A 25,899-nucleotide genomic window follows, 5' to 3' on the forward strand; every position below is an offset into this window, starting at 1 on the left:
AGATTAGACTAAGAATCAATTTACAACATGTCTAAGGTGCTCGGTTGGCACATAGGATTGAAAACTCTCCTGAAATATGCGTATACATTATAATAGAATGTAATGGCAAAATGTCTGGCAAAAAATGTCCATGTGACATATGTTTTGCCAGTATATGTCGGGATCCCTCGGCTTAAACTGTATTAAAAACTATTACCAACAATACTATTTAGAACAAATAGATATATAGCATGGCCGCCAATGGCAGACATATGCAACTGTATAAGTTTACAACTGCATATGTCTCAGTATCCTTTTCTAACTGTAGCATAAAGCATTTTAATGTGTATACATAAAATATGTTCTTTATACAGTAAAACCTCTCCAAAGGGCCACATCTTTGAGAAGACCACCTTGTTATCTAGACCAGATTTCCTGTGACAGATATGTAGTTCTTTCATATTTTGTGCATACTGGCTATCTACCTTGAGGGGACCATCCCTCTAGAAGACCACGTTTTAATGCAAATTTGGGTTGTTCTCTTATAGAGGCTTTAATGTACTGCATATATATATATGTGTGTGTGTGTGTGTGTGTGTGTGTGTGTGTGTGTGTGTGTGTGCATATATATATATATATATATATATATATATATATAAAAGAGCTTTGTTCTGGTGCTGTATATATGTACTGAGCTTGGTTCTGGTGCTGGATATATGTACTGATCTTTGTTCTGGTGCTGTATTTCATGAATATTAATGCATTAAATACATAGTGGCAAGATCCTTTATCTTGACTTTTTCAATGACTTTTCAATGGCTTTTGTTGTGTGATATCACGCTGCAGCAAGTTATCAGAGTCAAGATAAAGATGGCTACATCCGTACTGCACACGTGACTTGGATGTGAGTGTAAAAGGTTAATCAGCTTTCTACACTCACTCTTACACTCACCTATTACACTAAGCTAAACAGAAATTAAGCGCAACCCAAAACCTGTCCACACATCCACACAAAGCCTCTCGCTGCCACCATTTCTCGTGTTAGGTCGACAAGATGCTTTTCTCTTAGTAATGTACAAATACACACAGCCGCACACACTGTGCTCTCTAGCATCAACAGGTTAATGTCTAGAACAAAGTCACCAGATAGTTACCAGATAAAATGGAGGCTCCTCCTCTGTTGAGATGACGTCAACAGAGGAGGAGGGCTGAAGCCTTTATATGGCCGGCGTCTCACCAGCACGTGTGCGGCCATTACATTAGAGTTGTGCACATGACGGGAGGTTGACTCGGCTCAAAAACAGTGCTAACCGGCATCAAGACTTAACCCCTTAATGACCAGCCTATTTTAAACCTTAATGACCAAGCCATTTTTTAAGTTTTTCCATCGTCGCATTCCAAGAGCTATAACCTTTTTATTTTTGTGTCGACATAGCTGTGTAAGGTCTTGTTTTTTGCGGGACAAGTTGTATTTTTTAATAGCACCATTTTGGGGGACATATTATTTATTGATTAACTTTTATTAACTTTTTTGGGGGGGGGAATAGAAAAAAACTTGAAATTTCGCCACTCTTTTTCACGTCTTAAATCTACGCCGTTTACCGTGTGATATAAATAACATAATAACTTTATTCAGCGAGTTGTTACGATTGCAACGATACCTAATTTGTATAATTTTTATATGTTTTAGTACTTTTACACAGTAAAAACGCTTTTTTTTCAAAATTATTTCTTTTTGTGTCTCCATATTTGAAGAGCCGTAACGTTTTTATTTTTTCGCCGATGCGGTTGTATGAGGGCTTTTTTTTGCAGGAAGACTTGTAGTTTTTATTGGTACCATTTTGGAGTAGATGCGACTTTTTGATCACTTTTTATCACATTTTTTTAAAGTCAGGATTCACAGAAAACTGCAATTTTTCCATAGTTTTTTATTACATTTTTTACGGCATTCACCGTGCGGGTTAAATAATGTAATAGATTTATAGTTGGGGTCACGGCAATACCAAATATGTGTAACTTTTTTACTTTATTTTGTTTTTTTAATAGTAAAGCATTTTGTAAGGGGAAAAGCTGGGTTTTTCATTTTTTTTGACATTTTTTTTTTATTAACTTTATTAAACTTTTTTTTTACTTTTTTACTAGTACCACTAGGGGACTTTAATATGCAATTCTCCGATCGCTATTATAATACACTGCAATACTTTTGTATTGCAGTGTATTACTGCCTGTCCGTTTAAAACGGACAGGCATCTGCTAGGTGATGCCTCCGGCATGATCGAGCAGGCATTCGCTCCAGGCAGACCTGGGGGCCTTTATTAGGCCCCTGGCTGCCATTCGAGACACAGACACTCGGCGATCGTATCGCCGGGTGTCGGTGGGAGAGAGAGGGAGCTCCCTCCCTCTCTCCAAAACCACTCAGATGCGGTGCACGCTATTGCGCACCGCATCTGAAGGGTTAAACGGGTGAGATCGATACTTATATCGATCTCACCCGGCAGAGCAGGGACGCCCCCAGCCCTCAGTTGCCTCTAGCAGCTGAGAGCAGGGAGATTTGACGCTCCCTGCTCTGTTTACTTTATCCTGATGCAGTGCCGTAAAAAGGCATATGCATCAGAATAAAGCCCGTTAGTGGCCGCCGTTAAAAGGCTTATTGGCGGTCACTAACGGGTTAATCTCTGATGAAGTATCGCTAACATTTGTGATACTAAAACGCGTAGGATTATTTGCAGCAAGTGGTTTCAGTGCATCTATTACATAACAAGGAGAGATCGTGGTCTATGAGTGGATTCCAATCTCCCACAGACATCTCTCATTTTTCAGACCACTTGCTTATGCTTGCAATTATTACATTTGGGCTTTGAGAGACAGTTTTAGAATTTAATCAACAATAAAAATACTTTAAATCATTCTTTTCAGGTGGTGACTTTAGAATTTAAATGTACGGAATATACCATCAGTGTGTACAGTGACTAATGTGTAGAACACTCACATTTAAAGGGTTAACACAGCTATGCGATACTTTTGCCTTTTCTAGACTTTGGGTAGGTTTAGAGCAGCAAGAAGCAAACGTATTAATTTTAAGATTTAATATCCAAAAGTACAGCACATAAAGGCAAAATAGTTATAAAAATAAAAATTATAAAATGAAGAATAACAGACTTCATACTGATTATTGGGACAGAACTGCAATCTTGGTCGCAACTCTTGTGTCTGATCCAGGGCGTGTCTTGGTATGAAATTTTAAAGGGTCCCAGTCAGACCCATTAACTCCAAAAGGCTCAATATCCTGGTGTTTGAGACAAAAGAAGTGGCCTGTTTATGAATACATAAGTCGGTTAAAAGTGGATTCAAAATTTATTTCTGCAACAACAAAAAATGCAATTTGTAAATTTCACCTCTACTTTGGTTTAATTCCTGTGAAACGTCTAAAGGGTTAAGAAACTTTCTAAATGCTGTTTTGAATACTTTGAGGGGTGGAGTTTTTAAAATGGGGTGACTTTTTGGAGCTTTCTAATATATAAGGCCCTAAAAGCCACTTCACAACTGAACTGGCCCCTGTAAAAATAGCCTTTTGAAATTTTCTTGAAAATGTGAGAAATTGCTGCTAAAGTTCTAAGCCTTGTAACGTCATAGAAAAATAAAAGAATGTTCAAAAAAAGATGTCAATCTAATGTAGACATATGGTGTATGTTAATTATCGACTATTTTGTGTGGTATAACTGCCTGTCTTACAAGCAGATACATTTAAATTTAGAAAAAATTTTGGTGTTTATCACATTTAAATACTGAATGTATCGAGCAATCTTTGCCAGTAACATAAAGTCCAATGTGTCACGATAAAACAATCTGAGAATCGCTTGGATAGGTTAAAGCATTCCGAAGTTATTACCACATAAAGTGAAACATGGCAGATTTGAAAAATGAGGCTCTGTCAGGAAGGTCAAAAGTGGCTAAAGAGGGAAGGGGTTAACAAAACATATTGAATATACAGTTATATAATCAATATGGGCCTAAAGTGCAGACTCTCATCTTTAATTTGTGGGTATTCAGATCCTAATCTGTGAAGGGTTTAGGAATGACAGCTGTTTAATATGTAGCTGCCTCTTTTTCAAGTCATGGGACCAAAGGCAATTGGACAATTATCTCAAAAGCTATTTAATAGGCTGTATGGGCACTTACCTCGGTAATCCATCATTAGTTAAGCAGGTAAAAGGTCTGGAGTTGATTCCAGGTGTGGCATTTGCATGTGGAAGCTGTTGCTATGAACCCACAACATGAGGTCAAAGGTGCTCCCATTGCAAGTGAAACAGACCATCGTTAGGCTGGAAAAAAATACTGAAATCTATAAGAGAGATAGCACAAATGTTAGGAGTGGCCAAAGCAACAGTTTCTGCTATCTGCTGGCAGCTCCCTTTGCAATTACCGACCAATGACGTTCCAGATGTGCTCGATGGCAGACAAGTCCAGAGATGCTACAGGCCACAGTAGCATGTCTAGGCCATGCAGGCTGCTCTCTCTGGTGTTGTCCTGTTGAAAAACGGTTTCTGGGACACTATGCCCAAGTGCATTCTCATATATATATATATATATATATATATATATATATATATATATGCATATAACATCCGAGGATGCTTATCCTCCCCTCCCTCTTTTTTGGGGGCACAGTGAGTAAACTCTGCACAGGGTGCCATCGAACATAAAGCAAGCCCTAGTGTTAGTATTCTGTCAGTATGTTCTTCTCCGCAATATTTCAACTATATTTTTATCTATATTTTCATTGCGATTGTCCCTCATGTTTTAGATAAAACATAGGTCAGTAAAACAGATGTCATACAAATGTAAAATATAGGTGTGTATTTTTTTTTCGAACTCCATTGACTTCTATGGTGAAAAAATGGTTCTCAAATTTAATAAAACCTGCTGCATATTAAAAAATACCCATTCTTAAAATAAACATGCACATATAAAAAAAATGTTGGGAGTTTTGCAATTCACTTTCATTGTTAATGTTTTGTGGAAGGAAAGATAATGAATAAATGCAAATCCTGAAGTTTCAATAAGGCCTAAGGCTGGTTTCAGACAGCTGAAATGGTAAGGGTTCTATGGTGGTCTAAGATCAATTGAGTAAAACCACGGGAGTGTCTGCACCCATAATACAGACATTAAAATGCAGCTATATTATATTATGGCCGTCTGCAACTAGCCTTACTATTGTGTCAGGTCAGTTGAGACTAAAACCAATAGACCACAAATCATTAGCCAAGCTGCAGCAGTTGATGACTACAGTAATAGCTGCATTATCCTTTACAGAAATTCCTAGAAATTGCTTTGATTTATTTTTCATTACCCTTAAGAATGAGGTTGTAATTTGCTGCACATCCATCAGTCTCTCTGGCAGCAGCACTGTGGATTTCTTATATGCCTGTTAAAACCTTTACTTAGGTGAGCATAATACCTGTAATACGGCATCATTGTCTCACCTTTACCGACTGATCTGCGCAAGGTGGCGCCGTGGTTTTTCTGTTTTATCTCAATTTTGGGAATTTTATGACCATGTCTTGATTTAGATAAAACATGGAAATGATGGAGAATTATCACTTTCATGTAGTATTAATAAACAATCTTGTTATTTCATTATTTTTTAATACTTGCTGGAGTTTTCTGAATGTAAATTAAGGCCAACTGTGATTTCCCTAAGTAAAATTCAGTGGTTAAGAAGATCAAAACACTTTCATTTTTAATAATACTTTGAAATGTTCATTTTTATTTGTAAATGTAAATTCATGTAGACACACCAATAAAAGTTATTTAAAATGAACACGATATTAATGTATCTCATATTGAGTTATAATGCAATCTTCAAACAGATGACTAAACAACAATAGTATTTTCATATGCACATAGAATGTTACAGAAAAGTTGCTGCTACAGTACATAGACTTTAAAGAATGACTATAAAAAATCCTTGTAAAACTGTAGTTAACCCTAAAATCTCTAACCCATATATCACAAATAAATGGGTTCAGAAAGCTGACTTTTTTTCTGGGGAGCAAGTCATCACCTGTGGTTAACCGAAAGGTATGACAAAAATATGTTTGATTACTTGAAGTAGGACTTAGAATTTTTTTTTAATGATATATTGCAGGGCAAGTCTAATACCATGGTTCAGGACCGTGCAATATTCGGGCTTCTTCTTTCCCCTGTATCTGTGTGACCGATGTGGCTTCCCATATGTGATAACCTCAGTTTGGGAGTTGAATCTTACAGTTCCCAATACATCCTTCTGTGCTTGTCGCTAAACAGGGGGCAGAGACCTAGTTAAGTGGGTGCCACATGGCACAAACAGAACATTATATAGGGAATTTATTAAGATTGGTGTTTCATACGAGTGCTGTGGAGTACTATACAGCCCCCCCCTGTAGACAGTGCTATACAGCCCCCCTGTAGACAGTGCTAACTATACAGTCCACCCTGTAGACAGTACTATACAGCCCGCCCAGTAAAGTGCTATACAGCCCCCCTGTAGACAGTGCTATACAGCACCCCATGTAGACAGGGCTATACCGTCTCCCCATACAGTGCTATACAGCCCTCCTTGTATAGAGTGCTATACTTTTTAAGAATCACAAAGAGGGACAACCGATGCGAAGCTGCAATTTTTTATTTTAAGCCACGCCTCTAATCCCACCCATTCCCTGCCCATACACACCCAGTTCAGCCCCTACAGTATCATGCTCCCATAGTGCCTCCCACACAGTATAATACCAAATAGCTGCCCAAACAAATTCCCCCATACAGCATAATACCCCATAGCTTCCCCATACAGCTTAATGCCCCCATAGGGTATAATGCCCCCTAACTGCCCTTATACAGTATAATGCCCCCTTAGCTGCCCCTAGTGCCAGTGCCCTTGTAGATAGTGACACTGTAAAGGATCTGCCAGGCACTTCTGTGTATACGCCCATGGGTAATCAGTCTGCACCTGGTTCTATGTCTCTGAGACTGACTCCATCTTCCACCACTCAGGATGGCAGGCTTAGGAGTGGGAGAGCCTATCGCAGCCTGGCCAGACGGAGCTAGTTCCGCCCTCTGTCTATTTATACCTGCCTTTCCTGTTCCTCCTTTGCTTGTGATTCTTCTCATGTAGTTTCCTGGCCTTGCTGCAGCTCCTAGCTATTTGACCTTGCTTCATTCTGACCCCGGCTTTCTGACTACTCTCCTGCTCTGCGTTTGGTACCTCGTATACTCCTGGTTTGACTCGGCTCGTTCACCTCTCTTGTTGCTCATGGTGTTGCCGTGGGCAACTGCTCTATTTCCCTTTGCTTGTGTCCCCTTGTCCGTTTTTCTGTCGTGCACCTACTGAGCATAGGGACCGTTGCCCAGTTGTACCCCGTTGCCTAGGGTGGGTCGTTGCATGTAGGCAGGGACTGAGTGGTGGGTAGATTAGGGCTCACTGTCTGTTTCCCTACCCCCCTCTAATTACAGACACAGTGCCCATGTAGATAGTGCCACAGTATCTATGTAGATAGTACCACACCCCACTTGAAGATAGTGCCACACCCCCTCTGTAGATGGCGCCATTGGGACTACCTCTAGGAGCTTAATCCCCAGCCAGAGTATAGGCCAGGAATTCTGCTTCTAGAGGGAAGCCCTGATGTCACTGTCTGTATATGGACAGTGACGTCAGTGGCTACTCGTTGAATGGAATCCCCGTTGCCGAGGGATTCCACTCCAGGAGGAGACCCTGACATCAATGTCCATATATGGACAGTGACCTCAGGGGTTTCCTCTAGGAGTGGAACACCCGGCCAGTTCATCGGCAACAGGGATTCCGCTCTAGGAGTAGCCACTGACTTCACTGTCCATATATGGACAGTGACATCAGGGCTTCCCAGAGCACAGCGCTTAAAGCAGCTGTGCCAGGGGAGTCCTTGGCGAGCGGAGGAGCTCCCTCTGCTCCTCCGCTCTGAACTAATGGTTCCCTGCTTCAGTATTGAGTTCAACTGTATCTGCGTCCTGAGGATGCAGATACAGTTGACAGTGGGACATACCCCCGGCTGCCCGGGAAAGCAGGACACCATCCGGACAGTTGGGAGGTATGTGTAGCCTATGGCAGAGCAGGGAGATACCTCCCTGCTCTGTTATAGCGTTCAATAGTAACTGCGTCCAAAGGACCCAGATACTATTGAATGTGGCGTCGCTGCCGCTGTAGCAACGATGGCGGCTGCTAGCGGAGCCTCATGTCACGGGCCCCGTAACAGCCGCTATGGCTGCTACAGCGGTAGTTACGTCACTGGACCCTGCCCATCAAATGCGTATGTTTCAGCTTTCTTTTGAGTGGTGTTAGGCTTTTAAGAAAACTAAACCGTTACATAAAAACTAGTGCCTTTATTTAGATCAAAGTATTCTTAACCTGCACTGGAAAAATTAAAACATGAATCTGATTGTTATGGGCAGCTATTGTTCACAAGAAGTGTAATGGCAGGAAGGAGGAGCAGGGAAAGTGAGCCCTAATCTACCCACCGCCCTGTCCCTGCCTACTTGCAACGACCCGCCCTAGGCGACGGGGTACAACTGGGCGGCGGTCCCTACGCTGTCTAAGTGCACGGGAGAACAAACAGGGAACACGCAAGGGAAGGGACAGTAGCCCACGGAACGCCGCGAGGGAACGGAGCGGTGAATGAATAGTCAGGACCAGGATGAAGTGGAGTATACCAACGTGAGCACGGAGAAGGAAGCAAGCCAGGGGCAAAGCGAAGCAGGTTAAGCGGAACTGCAGCAAGGCAGAAGCACGGCAGAAGCAGGCTGGAGCAAGCAGCTGTGGGGCCAGGAATCCAGAAGAATTACAAGCACTGAGGAAGAGAACACGGCAGGTAATAAAGGACAGGGGGCGGAGCTAACTCCGACTGACCAGGCCGCGATAGGCTCTCCCACTCCTGAGCCTGCCACCCTGGTTGGTGGGAGACGGTGTCAGTCTAACAGGTCTGGCCTCAGGTGTGGATTGATTAATCCCAGGAGTATACCTAGACGTAGTACCTGGCAGATCCCTAACAGTACTCCCCCTTTTATGAGGGGCCACCGGACCCTTACTAAGAGGACCCGGTTTAGTAGGGAAGAGAAGGTGGAACCTCCTGATCAATACCCCAGCGTGAACATCACGGGCAGGTACCCAAGTCCTCTCCTCCGGCCCGTATCCTCTCCAATGGACCAGGTACTGGAGGGAACCCTGGACCATCCTACTGTCCATAATCTTGGCCACCTCGAATTCCACCCCCTCAGGGGTGAGAACGGGAACAGGAGGTTTCCTCGAGGGGGACCAGGACGGGGAGCAGCGTTTGAGGAGGGAGGCATGGAAGACGTCATGTATGCGAAAGGATGGGGGCAGCTCCAGACGGAAGGATACAGGGTTGAGGACTTCACTGATCTTATAAGGTCCAATAAATCGGGGAGCAAACTTCCTGGACGGGACCTTAAGGCGCAAGTTCCTGGACGACAACCAGACCAAATCCCCGACGACAAACCGGGGGTTAGCAGAACGTCTACTATCAGCCTGAATCTTTTGTGCGCTCTGGGACGCCTCTAGGTTCTTCTGAAAATGGGCCCAGACTGTGCACAGTTCCCGATGAACATCCTCTACCTCAGGATTATTGGAACAACCAGGGGAAATGGAGGAGAAACTTGGGTTAAACCCGAAATTACAGAAAAACGGGGAGACCCCTGATGAGTTACTGACCCGGTTATTCAGGGAAAATTCAGCAAGGGGAAGGAATGAGACCCAATCGAATTGACAGTCAGAGATGAAACACCTTAAATATTGTTCCAGGGATTGGTTAGTCCTTTCCGTTTGGCCATTAGTTTCGGGATGGAAGGCGGAGGAGAAGGACAGATCAATCTCCAACTTTTTAGAAAAAGCTCTCCAAAATAAGGAAACAAATTGTACCCCTCTGTCAGAAACGATATTGACTGGGGCCCCATGGAGACGCAGGATGTGTTTCACAAACAAAGAAGCTAACGTCTTGGCGTTAGGTAGCTTCTTAAGGGGCACAAAGTGGCACATCTTGCTGAAGCGGTCTACTACCACCCACACCACCGACTTGCCCTGAGATGGGGGCAAATCGGTGATAAAATCCATGGAGATATGGGTCCAAGGTCTCTGGGGAATGGGCAAGGAACGTAGTAGGCCCGCAGGTCGGGACCTAGGGGTTTTGGACCTAGCGCAAACCTCACAAGCGGCGACGTAAGCCCTAACGTCTTTAGGCAACCCAGGCCACCAATAGTTTCTGGTAATGAGGTGTTTGGTGCCCAAGATGCCAGGATGACCTGATAGAGCGGAGTCATGGTTTTCCCTGAGTACCCTTAGCCGGTATTGCAGGGGAACAAACAGTTTGTCCCCAGGGACGTTCCCGGGAGCTGAACCCTGATCAGCCGCAATATCAGAAGATAAATCAGAATCCGTGGCAGAAACGATTATACCAGGGGGTAAAATACAAGCAGGATCCTTCTCGGAAGGAGGATTGGCCATGAAACTACGTGACAGAGCATCAGCCTTAATATTCTTGGACCCAGCCCTATAGGTAACCAAGAAATTAAATCTGGTAAAGAATAGTGCCCACCGAGCTTGTCTAGGATTAAGCCTCCGGGACGATTCTAGGAAAACCAGATTCTTGTGATCCGTAAGGACCGTTACCTGGTGTCTGGCCCCCTCCAGGAAGTGCCGCCACTCTTCAAAAGCCCATTTAATGGCTAGAAGTTCGCGGTTGCCAATATCATAGTTACTCTCCGTGGGCGAAAACTTCCTAGAGAAGTAAGCACAGGGGCGGAGATGGGTGAGGGAGCTGGTACCCTGGGACAAGACGGCCCCCACTCCCACCTCGGATGCGTCAACCTCCACAATAAATGGCTTCTCTTGGTTGGGCTGAATCAGCACGGGGGCCGAGATAAAGCACTTCTTGAGGGTCTCAAAGGCCTGGACGGCCTCAGGGGGCCAATGGAGGACATCAGCACCCTTGCGAGTAAGGTCCGTAAGAGGCTTAGCGACGACCGAGAAGTTGGCAATAAATCTCCTGTAATAGTTGGCGAACCCTAAAAAACACTGTAACGCCTTAAGGGAGGCAGGTTGGACCCATTCCACAGCCTGAACCTTGGCAGAGTCCATGCGGAATTCATGAGGAGTGAGGATTTGCCCTAAAAATGGTATCTCCTGTACCCCAAAGACACATTTTTCAGACTTAGCAAACAGATTATTCTCCCGAAGGACCTGGAGCACCTTCCTGACATGCTCCACGTGGGAGGACCAGTCCTTGGAAAACACCAGTATGTCATCAAGGTACACAACAAGAAAATTACCCAGGTAATCTCTCAGGATTTCATTAATAAAATTCTGGAAGACAGCAGGGGCATTACACAACCCAAAGGGCATGACCAGGTATTCGAAATGACCCTCGGGTGTGTTGAACGCAGTTTTCCACTCATCCCCCTCTTTGATGCGGATAAGGTTATATGCCCCCCGTAGATCGAACTTAGAAAACCATTGGGCTCCCTGAACCTGATTAAAAAGATCCGGAATCAAAGGAAGTGGGTACTGGTTCCTTACGGTGACCTTATTCAGGTTACGATAATCAATGCACGGCCTAAGACCACCATCCTTCTTCCCCACGAAGAAGAAGCCAGCACCTACAGGAGAAGTCGAGGGGCGAATGAAACCCTTGGCCAGGCATTCTTGGATATACACCCTCATAGCTTCACGTTCAGGACATGAAAGATTAAATATCCTACCCTTAAGAAGCTTGGCACCAGGCACCAAATCGATGGCGCAATCGTAATCTCTATGGGGGGGCAACACCTCGGAGGCCTCCTTAGAAAACATATCGGCGAAGTCCTGAACAAACTCAGGAAGCGTGTTTACCTCCTCCCGGGGAGAAATAGAGTTAACAGAAAGACATGACATAAGACATTCATTACCCCATTTGGTAAGCTCCCCAGTATTCCAATCAAACGTGGGATTATGCAACTGCAACCAGGGAAGACCTAATACCAGATCAGACGATAATCCCTGCATCACCAGTACAGAGCACTGCTCCAAATGCATGGAGCCAACAAGGAGTTCAAAAACAGGGGTATGCTGAGTAAAATAACCATTAGCAAGGGGGGTTGAGTCGATACCTACTACAGGGATAGGATAAGGTAAATCAATAAAAGGCATATTTAGAGACATAGCAAATTCCACAGACATGATATTAGCAGATGAGCCAGAATCCACGAAAGCACTGCCCGTGGCAGACCGGCCAGCAAACGAGACCTGAAAGGGAAGCAAAATTTTATTGCGTTTCACATTAACGGGAAATACCTGTGCGCCCAAGTGACCTCCCCGATGATCACTTAGGCGCGGAAGTTTTCCGGCTTTTTATTCTTGCGCCTGGGACAGGTGTTCAGTAGATGCTTGTCGTCCCCACAGTAGAAGCAGAGACCATTCATTCTGCGAAACTCCCTACGTTGTCGAGGGGACATGGAGGCCCCGAGTTGCATAGGTACCTCCGAGTCCTCCGTGGAGGGGCGAGGGGACGGGACCTCGGGGGGGATCGCAGAAAAGTCAGAGGGGAGCACATTGAAACGTTCAAGCTGACGTTCCCTGAGACGTCGGTCAAGTCGTACTGCTAGGGCCATAACCTGGTCAAGGGAGTCAGAAGAGGGGTAGCTAACCAGCAGATCCTTCAGGGCGTCAGATAATCCTAACCTAAACTGGCACCTTAGGGCCGGATCGTTCCACCGAGAAGCTACGCACCACTTTCTAAAATCAGAACAGTATTCCTCAACCGGTCTCCTACCCTGACGTAAGGTCACCAGCTGACTCTCGGCTAAAGCAGTCCTGTCAGTCTCGTCGTAAATGAGTCCGAGGGCAGAGAAAAAACGATCAACAGAGGAAAGTTCAGGGGCGTCAGGAGCCAAGGAGAAGGCCCACTCTTGGGGCCCTTCCTGGAGTCGGGATATGATGATACCCACCCGTTCTCGGAACCTGAGGAGTGGGGTTTTAGGCGGAAATACAGTCTGCAACTCTCCCGGAAGGAGAGAAACGTCTTACGGTCCCCTGAGAACCGGTCAGGTAAATTGAGGTCAGGTTCTAGAGGTGAGGTGAGGGGTACTACTAAGGCAGCGTCACCCTGGTTGACCCTCTGGGCCAGGGCCTGGACCTGTAGGGAGAGGCCCTGCATCTGCTGGGTCAGGGTCTCAAGGGGGTCCATGATAGCGTCAGCGTAGGAGAATGGTAGACTAGGTATGGCTTGTAATTATGTAATGGAAGGAAGGAGGAGCAGGGAAAGTGAGCCCTAATCTACCCACCGCCCTGTCCCTGCCTACTTGCAACGACCCGCCCTAGGTGACGGGGTACAACTGGGCGGCGGTCCCTACGCTGTCTAAGTGCACGGGAGAACAAACATTGAACACGCAAGGGAAGGGACAGTAGCCCACGGAACGCCGCGAGGAAACGGAGCGGTGAATGAATAGTCAGGACCAGGATGAAGTGGAGTATACCAACGTGAGCACGGAGAAGGAAGCAAGCCAGGGGCAAAGCGAAGCAGGTTAAGCGGAACTGCAGCAAGGCAGAAGCAGGCTGGAGCAAGCAGCAGTGGGGCCAGGAATCCAGAAGAATTACAAGCACTGAGGAAGAGAACACGGCAGGTATTAAAGGACAGGGGGCGGAGCTAACTCCGACTGACCAGGCCGCGATAGGCTCTCCCACTCCTGAGCCTGCCACCCTGGTTGGTGGGAGACGGTGTCAGTCTAACAGGTCTGGCCTCAGGTGTGGATTGATTAATCCCAGGAGTATACCTAGACGTAGTACCTGGCAGATCCCTAACAAGAAGGCAATTGAACGGATTTATCAATGTATTTAGGCCAGTAGTTTTCTTGCATAGATACTTAAAACGATATGCGATTCTATAAGGCACCAAGCTGTTTAGGAGGCACACTCCCTGACTGTAGGGACAAGTTAGAAAAGGTTAAAAGTTGAGGGAAGGCCCATTGTTATCATAGTTAAGGGGTTAAAATGGTTGATTAGGGGATATTTTGGATTGATGGTCCCAGATCAGGTGCCCCATTCCAAGGGTGATATAGTCCTCCTCCCATAAGGTTTTGGCCTCTTACACCCTGGTCTGTGAAGAACATTGTGGGTGAACCAGCTAGGTGGCCGACCTCTTCATGGCCCAGTTCCTGCAAAGGGTGAAAAATGAGAGTGTAGCATGGCTTACCCAGGCTCTAAATGATGCCGAGTCCGCTGCCCCTCCACAATAATTCCTGTTGCGGCTGGCTAGGCTCCTACGATGCATGGGCCTCTGGTCAGGCGACTGCCAGGCCAAGCCCTACGTCTTCTGTTGCTTCCCCGACTTAGTGCCACATTCCCCTGCTCTTTCCCTCTTCTCTGGTGACGTAGACGTGGAAATGCTGGGTTCCTGTTTGCTCTCCCTGCTCCCCTTACAAGAAGAGAAGCCAGGAGTGTAGCCCAATCCCACATACAGGCTGGTAGTGCCACAGCACAGGCTCTTACTCTTTCTGCTTCTAGGGTTCCACCCGGAATTATCACTGCCAGCCACATCACCATTTAAGGATTTTCGGGAGCTCTAGAAGATTAAGATACCTGAAATTGGGGTGACCTTCAACTTCAATCAGCAGATAATCCTGCAGCTCATCATTTTTCATCGGGTCAGCAAGCGCTACGGTAGATGGGAGTCTCAGCATTTATCGATTTCCATCCATCCTAGTCTGCGGTGGTTCCAGAAGTAACTGTGCTAGTTTCAGAGGCTGCATCTCAGCACCATCTATTCAAACCTACAGCTACGCCTACATGGGTTGAGTACTGTTATATTCGGGTGTGGGGAGCGAGTATGAGAGGTAATGGGGACCTGGTAGGCATCCTTAAAAGGGTTTTCCATTCCCAAAAAATTGGTGGCCTATTCTCAGGATAGGCCATCAATATGTGATCGGTTAGGGTCCATCTCCCAGCACCTCCACGATCAGCTGCTTTGAAGGGGCTGCAGTATTCATACCAGCGCTGCTTCCCTTTCATTTCCTTTACTGCTCACACTGCGAATCACCGAAACACTTTTATCGGCGGTTTACAGTACTACAGCCTTCAATGGGAGAAGGCTGTAATTCTGCACCCTGAGACGTGTTCAGAAATATTTATTTACGTTGATGTAATATACAGTGCGTATAAAATGCTTGGGGGCACCTCTTGGTGGCGGTGTGATGAAGAATTTTGCCACTGTCTGGATGGGCTATTAAGGCCATAAATGTGGAGCTATGGTTGATAATGGCAAAGTGGATACTAACCTTTCAGAGAGGTGCTACTGGACCAGCGTTAGCCAAAGGAGGTTCAGTGGCGGTTAAGAGGCCAGGCACCTGCGGGCTCATTAATGAGAGCCACTGCCGGATCTATGGTCTCTGCCGCTTCAAGCATGAAGGTTCCACATGTGGCAGTAGCTATGCAGCCGTTAAATGTACATGCCCCCATAAACTGCCTGGCAAGCCCCAGGGTGCTGATGAGGAAAAGGACTCCGGTGAACATTTTTGCGATGAAGACCTGGCTGACACGGCATCATAGGATAGGAAATGCTGCCATGCTCCGTGGCAGTTTTTTGTTCTGGTTTTTCATCACATTTACACTGAGTTGGTTTCCGTACTTGGCCTAAGACCTTATGTCAGCTAGGTACAACTCAGGTGCTATCCTCTTTCAAAAGAAATTGGTTTGGGGAGAATTGTGGGCTTTTCCCCTGATCCTGCTTTTTCCAACTTTTGGGTTTCGGCTTCAGTAAAAAGAAGCTGGGCAAATTCCTCCTCATCGACCATCTATCTTATCCAAAAAGTCTTTTGGTGAGTGACGGGATTTTAAAAGACAGGGCCTCTGTTTCCCATATCTCATTTAATAGGGTGGTGATATTGGTTATCCAAGATCAGGTGTCTCATCCCAAGTGGTATATAAGGGGTTTGCTTCTTTTCACCTAGGTCTGTGAAGAAGAATGTGCATCCCACCTTCCAGCACTATTTTGTATGATTGGAGATTTTTGTTGCTTTTTTTGCTTTCGGTGTAATGGTATTGTGATGGATGGACGATTGGGCATCCCACACAGCTGGGCGATCGACTATGGGCGTACAACTCCCTTGGAAATCTCTGATTATTGCGGAAAATTTTACAAAATGTATGCTGTGCCAGCCCACATCCACTAAAAAGTAAAAGGTGTCTGTATCTTTATTTCTAAGAAATGGGAGCCAACGATATATATTGTAAGTGTTAAAGGGTGTTTCCACCTTCTGACAACTGATGACCTATCCACCGAATAGGTCACGAGTATATAATTGGTGCTGGTCCGACACCTGGACCCTGCACCGTTAAGCCGCTCAGGTGGCCTGCGGGCACCAGATGTTATGGCACATAATCCCATGTATGGAGTCGGAAGCAGTTGGCATGTACGTCTGGTGCATGGAGGCACCGGACCAGCTTATCTGTGCGGGATCCAGGTGTTGGACCCCCTCAGATCATGTACTGATGACCTATCCGGTGGATAGGTCATCAGTTGTCAGAAGGTGGAAAACCCCATTAAGGGGCTCTTTTCCCTGCAGTTGGGTTGAATGCTATATTTATGATTCATTGATCCGTCCATTTTTTTTGAGGGGGGGGGGGGTTTAGAATAGGATAAAATGTGACTCATTTATCAATATTGTCTGCCAGTTTTCAGATTAGAAAACAATATCTGCCATTGGATATATAAAAAATTCTCCCCCAATGTTTTAGTCTATGTATCGATGGAAGTTATACACAAGCTTTGTGGGTTGTCTGTATACAATTGTGAAGGTTATGTAATAGAGTACAAGTGATTTAATTAAAAATGTTGATTTAATGAAACATTAGCACCGTTCAGACACAGTATTAAAACTAACTGCCTAATATCGTGTAGGCCCCACTCTTGCCTCCAAAACAGCTCTGACCTGTTAAGGCATGGACTCCAACAGCACCTCTCAGTCCTTTAAGTTGCAAGGTGGGGCCTCCATAACTCAGACTTGTTTTTCCAGCACAGTGATCTAGGGAATTTGCAGGCCAAGTCAACACCTTGAACTCTTTTTTTTAAGTTCCTTAAATTATTCCAGAACAAATTTTGCAGTGTGGGAGGGCACATTATCCTGCTGTAAGTGGCTACTGCCATTAGGGAAAACTGTTGCCATGAAGGGATATACTTGGTCTGCAAAAATGTTTAGGTAGTTTGTAAGTGTCAAAGTAATATCCACATTAATGCCAGGACTGAAGGTTTCCCAGCAGAACATTGCCCAGAGCATCACACTGCCTCTGTTGGTTTGCCTTCTTCCCATAGCACATCCTGTTCCATCTCTTCCCCAAGTAAACAACGCACATGCACTACGGTCCACATGCGGTAAGAGAAAATGGGAATTATCAGACTAGGCCACATTTTTTATTTCTTCATGGTCCAGTTCTGATGGTCGCTTGCCCATTGTAGCAGGCGCTTTTAGCAGTGCAGGGAGCAGCATAGGCACTCTGACCAGTTTGCGACCACAAACGCAGCAAGCTGTGATAAACTGTGTGTTTTGACACCTATACATCATAGCCAGCATTATTTTTTTCAGCAATTTAGGCTATTATTAGTAGCTTTTCTGTGGGAATCAAACCAGTAGGGATAGCCTTCACTTTCCATGGGCATCAATGAGCCTTGGTTACCTATGACCATGTCACCTGTTCACTGTTTATGCTTCCTTGGACAACTTTTTGTAGGCAGTAATCACTGCATACCAGGAGGACCACACAAGACCTGCCATTATGGAGATGCTCTGACACGTCATCTATCCATCACAATTTGGCCCTTCTACAGGTCTCTCAGGTCTTAAGGCTGGGGCTAGACTTAGACTTTTTTCTGTAGTGAGCGTTTTTATCACTATCCATCGGAATGCAGTAATCTAGGGCTACATACAGAGTATTTATCTAACTACAAAAAATCTTTGTGACATTCCTGTGAAAAAATTGCTGTCAATAGGAACGTAGTAGTCTAAAAAAAACCTCTTCAAAAAATGCTAGCAAATCTGCTGGATCGATTTGGAAGAGATTTTAAAGCTACTCAGTGGGGCAGATTTACTTAGACTGGCGTTTTATATATCAATCTTCGCTATCTGCTGCGCTGGAGTAATATGCGACAGGTTTATGAAGTGGCTTTTGCCTCCTAATATATCTGTCCCATCTTTCCGCTGATTATATGGTGCACCGACCACGGCCGTGTGCCACAGTTTTGATGCAACTACCACAACCATGCATCATCTATTCCCCCATCGGACATAAAATAAAAAATATTTATACTCTCCTCACCACTCATTCTCCCCACCTTGTCCCCTCAGACTCCATCTGGGTGCAGCGGCTTATACAAGGTTCAGGGCCTTATATGCGATGCAGCACTCAACGTCATGAGAGCTACGTCACATACACGTCCTGATGCTTCAGGCATCAGGACCTTGTTTGAGCCGCTACACGCTGAGGGGACCCGGAGTTGAAATGAGGAGCGGTGAGGTGAGCACTAATTATTGTTTTCATTTCTTTAAAGACATGTACATCTTGAAAAAAATAAACATTTTTTTATTTTTTTTACACGATAACAGTGTATCAGTGTGATTGGTGCAACTTTTTAATTACTTTTGTATTAAAAATTATTTTTACTTCAGGTTTTTTCCCTCTATACAGAGTAGCTGTATCTTGCGCTGAGACCTGCATCAGTCAGGTCAGCGGGACTGACAGGTTCAGTGACAGCAGATCCTGCGGGTCTCTGACATGCAGGATTGAGCTGTTCTAGATTACATTGATCACATCTAAGATCAGGTGGTCACAGTTTTGAAAATACGAAGGAAATAGGTTTTTTTCTCATCACATTAAACGTTATATTTGCAGCTGGTTCCGAAGCACAGCAGGTGGTATTATTCTGCATTATCCTCCCCTTTAAGCTTAGTTTCTTTGTTTTATGCTATATTCTGCGACATTCTGGAGCTTACAAACTCCTCATGATAAAAATAGCAATTATGATTACAGTTATTTGTCGCTCAAACTAGCCTACTGCTATAGATACTGTAGGATGTTCTGTCTGTCAAATGCCAGACATACCAAATTATGCCAGAAATGCCAAATTAATTCTTACATTGTTTAAGTTTACTGAAAAGTATTGTTGTTTTTTTTTATTATACTGCAGAACAACATTTTTCACTGATTTTCTTTTTATACTATACAGTAAATGTCATTATTGAAATTGAACTTTTTTCAATCAATACCCATGGATATCAACAGGCACTGACAGTATAATTTTGTTAATTGCTTGTAAAAAAAGGGAGGTTTACTACTTCTACTACTACTACTTCAACTACTTTTATGACTACTACTAGTTATAATAATAATAATGAATAATAGTAATAAAATGAATAATAATATACTTGCAAACAAGACATCACTATAGCAACAGTCAAACACACCCCTGATATATAAACAGAAAAAAAAAACGGCTGATGCTCTGCCTGGGGGCTCCAGCACTTCTGCCAATGTCACTGTCACTGTCCATATATGGACAGTGACATTGGCAGCATTACTGGAGTCCCCGAGCAGAGCATCAGATGATGCTCTGCCAGGGCACTCCAGCCCTGCTCCCAATGTCACTGTTCATATATGGTCAGTGACTTCAGGGGTTTACTATCGCTGGAGTTCCCGAGCAGAGCATCAGCTTATGCTCTGCCTGGGCACTCTAGCACTTCTGCCAATGTCACTGTTACTGTCCATATATGGACAGTGACATCGGCAGCAGTATTGGAGTACCTGAGCAGAGCATCAGCTGATGCTCTGCCGGGGACTCCTGCACTTCTGCCAACGTCACTGTCACTATATGGACAGTGACGTCGGCAGAATTACTGGAGTCCCCGAGCAGAGCATCAGCTGATACTCTGCACAGGGACTCCAGTTCTGCTCCCAAAGTCACAGTCCATATATGGTCAGTGACTTCAGGGGTTTCCTATCGCTGGAGATTCCGAGCATCAGCTGATGCTTTGCTCGGGAACTCCAGCGATGGGAAACCCCTGAGTTCACTGACCAAATATGGACGTCGGGAGCAGGGCTGGAGTCCAGACAAAGTGCTACCTTATGCTCTGCTCGGGGACTCAAGCAATAGGGAATGTGACTGCCCCTTGCAGTCATGTTCTTTATAACACGCCAACACGAACAGCACAGGCCCTCAGTCACGTGGGGCCGTGTTGGCGCGCCATCATTATTAGAAAAGCTCCAGGACTTCCGAGAACAATTCATGAGGTTAGAACTGCATGATTTAGTACAGAATTTTAAATTAAAATATATTAGTAATTTACTCCTTTTCACATAAATATATTATTGCAATGCAATTTTTGGTCCCCGGATAACCCCTTTAAAATCACTGTACCAGCCATACTTACTCATAAGAGCAGGTACACAAACCACCTCCTAGCAGGTCGCAGACAACCCCAATGCCACATAGAGGGAGACTGCACAGGTGCAATATACTGATGAACACCCACTCACACACCTACTATTTTTGAGGGGGATGGCTGCTTAGTATTATCAATGCACACAAGTACAGCTTTTATAAGAGTGTCAGTCACATGGGCGCATGTATTGCACCATGCTAGCCTACCGCCTATTAGTCACGCCCATAATATTAGGCGGGCTGCCCAGCACCTTCCAATATACTGACTCATCATTCTCCCCCAGCACTAGAAGGCCTGGCTGCATCCTGAAAAGATATCCATGAGAAACGATGAATATCAATGATAAACATGAGGTATTAGTTAATATTTGGCCAAAATACTCAAGCTCGCACTCCGCGTTAAGGGTCCCCATTGTATTGCGAGTCCCTACACTCCGATTACAAAAAAAATCACTGAAAAATAACTATATTCATTTAAAATCACTGAACAGGCCATACTTACTCATAAGGGCAAGTACACACACACACCACCTCCCAGCAGGACACAGACAAACCACAATGCTACATAGAGGAAAATTACACAGGTGCAATATACTGATGAACACCCACTCACACGCCTACTATTCATGTGAAATCTCCCTTTGTCTGCATCCTGCTGGGAGGTGATGTGTGTATGTGTGTACTTGCCCTTATGAGTAAGTATGTCCAGTTCAGTGATTTTAAATTACAACTACAATTTGATGAGGACCCTTGACACGGGTTGCGCGGCTAGTTTCACATGAAGTTTGGGCATTACATTCAGAAGAACTATTTGACACATTCAGCCGAGTGTATACCCCAGACATATGCAATTGATTGCATATAAAGTTGAATGTCTGCTATTGACCCCTCCAAATACGCTTTTCAATACATTTGAGGCAAAGTTACACCCATGTATATGGGCCAAATGTATGTCGAAAGTACACTGCCCTGCATATAGGCCAGATATAGACAAAACTTGGTGTAAACCTAGCCTCAACATAGTTACAGAGGACACTTTTAACCCCTTCACGACTGCCATACGGCTATATACGTTCTAACTGCCGATGCCCTGTGCAGTGAGCACGTAAATAGACGTTTGCAGCGTGCATCGGGGTTAAATGAGTGCAGAAGCTGCTTCATAAGTCTTGTAAAAATAGTTAGGCTATTCAAAGCGGTTACAAATATATTATCGTTTAAGGAAGTGCACATCAGAAATGGAAAATTTGATCTGGACACAGGGGCATCATTGACCCTTGGTCATGGAAGGGTTAATTACTTAGAACAAGTTTCATAAGCCTGTCTGCCTGCTGGAAATTGGATTTATCCCTGAATCAATATTCTATACTATGAAAACGAGTTACCCTGTCTATTGTGTTACTCAATAAAAATGTCTTATCCTTTCTCCGTATCTATCTACACTTTTTCCCATTATCAATTCCTGTTGGTGCATGTTCTATAACTTGAGAGTTTGGAGGGTAAAGTAACACACTTTCATAATTTCTCTTTCTTTAGCTGCAAAAATTGACATTGGGTTTCCTGCAGGGCTTGCAAACCGTGTAAGTTATCAGAAATGTAAGGCTATCAACATTTTCTTCTCTAGATGAGAGACGTCGTTTTGTCAAACTTTCCTTATAACTGAGCTGTACTCATGTCTCATACTAACTTTTTTCCCCCATTTTGCAGCTGTATAGCGCTTGTGTCATTTGCAAATATAGAAAAAATATTGCTAAATATAAAAATGACATACATTTTACAAGGTTCATGGAGTTTGCCAATTAAACCATAAAGCATGTGAACCATTTTTTGACTACTTAAAATGGTCTTTCAGATAGATGATAATGACAATAACCTGCTGGGGTATTACAGTTTAGTCCTGTCACTTAAATGTGTCTGAGCTACAATACCAGACACAGCCCATGGACAATGTTTCTGGGGGGGGGGGGGGTGACCTTTTTTTCAAATCTCAATTAAATGAAACTTAAAGCCTAAGTATGTTACATTTACTGTCATCCATGTATCAATATGCTCACTACCTCATCAAAGTAAGCATACTTGTTGGCCAAGAACCTCCTTTTATAAAGTCATACTGACTTTTTCTAAAACAATGTGATCTCTTTTTTTTCTTTTCTATAGTTTTATAGTTAAGGAGACCAACATTTTCAGTAACAACTTTTTTTTTTTACTATTTACAGTATATATTAGTATCTTTTTTGGGGGATTTTTTTTAACTGTATTTTGCAGTCTGCGTCAAATTTTTACTTAATCGTATTGACTTTTTGCAACTTTTACTGCAAGTTCTTTGATCATTGTTTTACTGAATTTAACTTAGTTTTTAAATTCTTTTTTTTTGTATAATTTTTTTGCTACTCTTTCAACAGAGGTAAATTGTATAGTAAATTTGCTTATGATCTCTTTAAATTATTCAACTTTTTAAGAACAAAGGGCCAATACTAGAATGTGATTGCAATAAATAAAAAATAGTCTCTATTTAATTTGAAATATGAGGCAAAAAAACACACATAAGATATTACTAGATATTCTTAGGTATTTATATTTGTCCTTAATTTTATCCTACATCTCAAGATGAATTTCTGTATCTATAGTCATTCTTTTGCCAGATATTCCTGCATAACAAAAGCAAGAATAACACCCTTCTGTTCTGTAAACTCTAACACCTTATTTTGGCATTATTGCCTTTCACACTTTGGTTGTTGGCAAAAATAGAGATGAAAATATATGTAAAGCTGTTAGAATATAAATAAGTAGACAAATGGTTTAGCTAAGGAAAAGCAAAAATGAAAGAAATACAGTAATTAATGTGAGATAGATAGATAGATAGATAGATAGATAGATAGATAGATAGATAGATAGATAGATAGATAGATAGATAGATAGATAGATAGATAGATAGATAGATAGATAGATAGATAGATAGATAGATATGAGATAGATAGATAGATAGATAGATAGATAGATAGATAGATAGATAGATAGATAGATAGATAGATAGATAGATAGATGATAGATAGAGAGATAGATAGATAGATAGATAGATAGATAGATAGATAGATAGATAGATAGATAGATAGATAGATAGATAGATAGATAGATAGATAATATTTTATTATTACACAATATAAGTGAGACTATTTTTTTTTATCATCCCATAGTCTGTTTTCTTGACTCATAGTATCTGAAACATCAGGTCACTAATTTATTCAATAAAGTACCTGTGTCTTTTGATCTAAATAAGTTACAACAGTGACTCTACCTCCTTATCTTCTTAGGATTAGGAATAACTTTGAAAGGGTTCAAAAACCCAGTTTCCGAAATTGTATGACAAATTCATCTATAGGTGTATCTATAAGGATAGCAGGTATGGGGGGGGGTCATCGCCTTACAGAGCAGTTAGTAATGATAATGGTTATTCTGCTGTGTGCATTATTCCTTTTCTGCAGCCTCACTTTATGTATTATTCCTGTGCGGTCACGTAATTGTGTGCATTATACCTGCATGGTGAAATTATTAAATTATTTTTCTTGTGCTTTGATGCCTGATAAACACAGTGATATTTTTATGCGCGTTACTTTTGTCCTATGATATCATTTTCATTATCCCTGTACTGTAACATCAGTGTACGTTTAGTTCTTCTGCTATTACTTTAATACGTAGATTATACATAAATTGTGACATCATCGTATACATTTTCCTTTTACTGTAACATCACTGTGCGCGTGATTCATGGGTTGCAACTTCATTGCATTAATTATCCTTTTACTGTGACATAACTGTATAAATTATCTCTATGCTGTGACACCACTCTATGCATTATTCCTGGACTGTTACATCACCTTCTGCATTATTCCTGCGCATTATCGAAAGACATATGGCACAAAGTGGAGACCAAAATAATAAGCTTTTGGGGTTCTGAACTCACTGCTGAAGGTGGAACTAGGACTCCATTCTAAGCTTTGAAATGGGGTTCCATGGGGGTGTGGCCTGAACACCATGGAGATCAGACGGGCTTTGGCAAAGCTTCGCTGAGCCATCCACAATCTACCCTATATGCTACCCTGGAGGACTGAACGGACCTGCATTCACCTCCACCGAACCCCTGCTGTTCTGGGGTGTTTTGAGCAGTTTTGAGAACACCCACGTTTGGGCCTAGCGGTGATGATGGATCCACAGCCTAGAGATGTGTGGATGACCACCTATCACACAAGATTGTCAACAGATCACATTGGTGTGCACCACCCAATAAAGCCGTATGTTTGAGGAAGGGGAAGGGAGAGAAAAGTATGTGATCTGTTTTTAATAGTTAACTTTTATTGATATACATCCGGCTTTATTGGGTGGTGCACACCAATGTGATCTGTTGACAATCTTGTGTGATAGGTGGTCGTCCACACATCTCCTTACATAATTTGTGTCCTGCTTGGACACACTCTGACCATCAAGTCTACAACATAATTTTTTATATCTTTTTGATCATGGCCAAAATTACGGACCAGTTAAAATATAGAATGCAACGTCAGAAGGAAGACGTTACAAGTGTCTTTTCAGGTAATCAGGATCACAGCCAGGGGACACTACCGGCTGAAATGCATATAGATGATCTTCTCAAAAAATTCAAAAACGTACAAATTAGGCAGGTCCAATCAACATGGACTAAATCAACGCTCGAACAATATTTGGAGCAAGGTCTAATATCTAGGGGTCTCCGCATCCCACTCTTTCCCTCATACGAATTGTCCAAACCAGGGTTAAAGGAGAGATGGGAATCAGCACTGTCAGAGTGCTCTAGGACACTCATGGGCATTCTGATTGAGGATGAGACACATATACTGAACACTGTAGAGAAGGACCTCGATGCCCTTACTCCCAGTTTGGAGAGCCATGAGAGTTCTGTACAATTCACGGAAGCATTTAAAAGAACAATGGATCATATTGATCAGATAGAGACTAAGGTCAAGAATAGGAAGAGGAAGAAATACTCACGTGATAAGGCGGATTACTCCAGAGGTGAGATTTATGACTGGGGCAAAACAAAATCTCTAAGGCTTAACAAAACTCAATACAATAGGGTAAACAATATTGAACCCAGTGACCCACATGACTTCTCGGACACCGGGACTGATGGTACGGATATCTCGGATTCTGATGTAGATCCACCCCAGTCCCAGGGTAGATACCCCATAAGACACAAAAACCTGTCTAAGAAACCTGATGATCATACCGAGGTCCCTTTTTTACGGGACAGAGGGAGATGGGGTTTCAGGGGCTCCCAAGTAGGGAGAGGAGGTCATCGGAGAACCTACAAGAAATGAATATCAACCCTGTTGATGCACATGAGAACTGTCTCTGAGTCATCAACCTTTCCAAACATGTACTGACTAACTCACAAATCTCAGTCCTCAAA

The sequence above is a fragment of the Rhinoderma darwinii genome, chromosome 8, assembly GCF_050947455.1.
Source record: "Rhinoderma darwinii isolate aRhiDar2 chromosome 8, aRhiDar2.hap1, whole genome shotgun sequence".
Taxonomy (NCBI): Eukaryota; Metazoa; Chordata; class Amphibia; order Anura; family Rhinodermatidae; genus Rhinoderma; species Rhinoderma darwinii.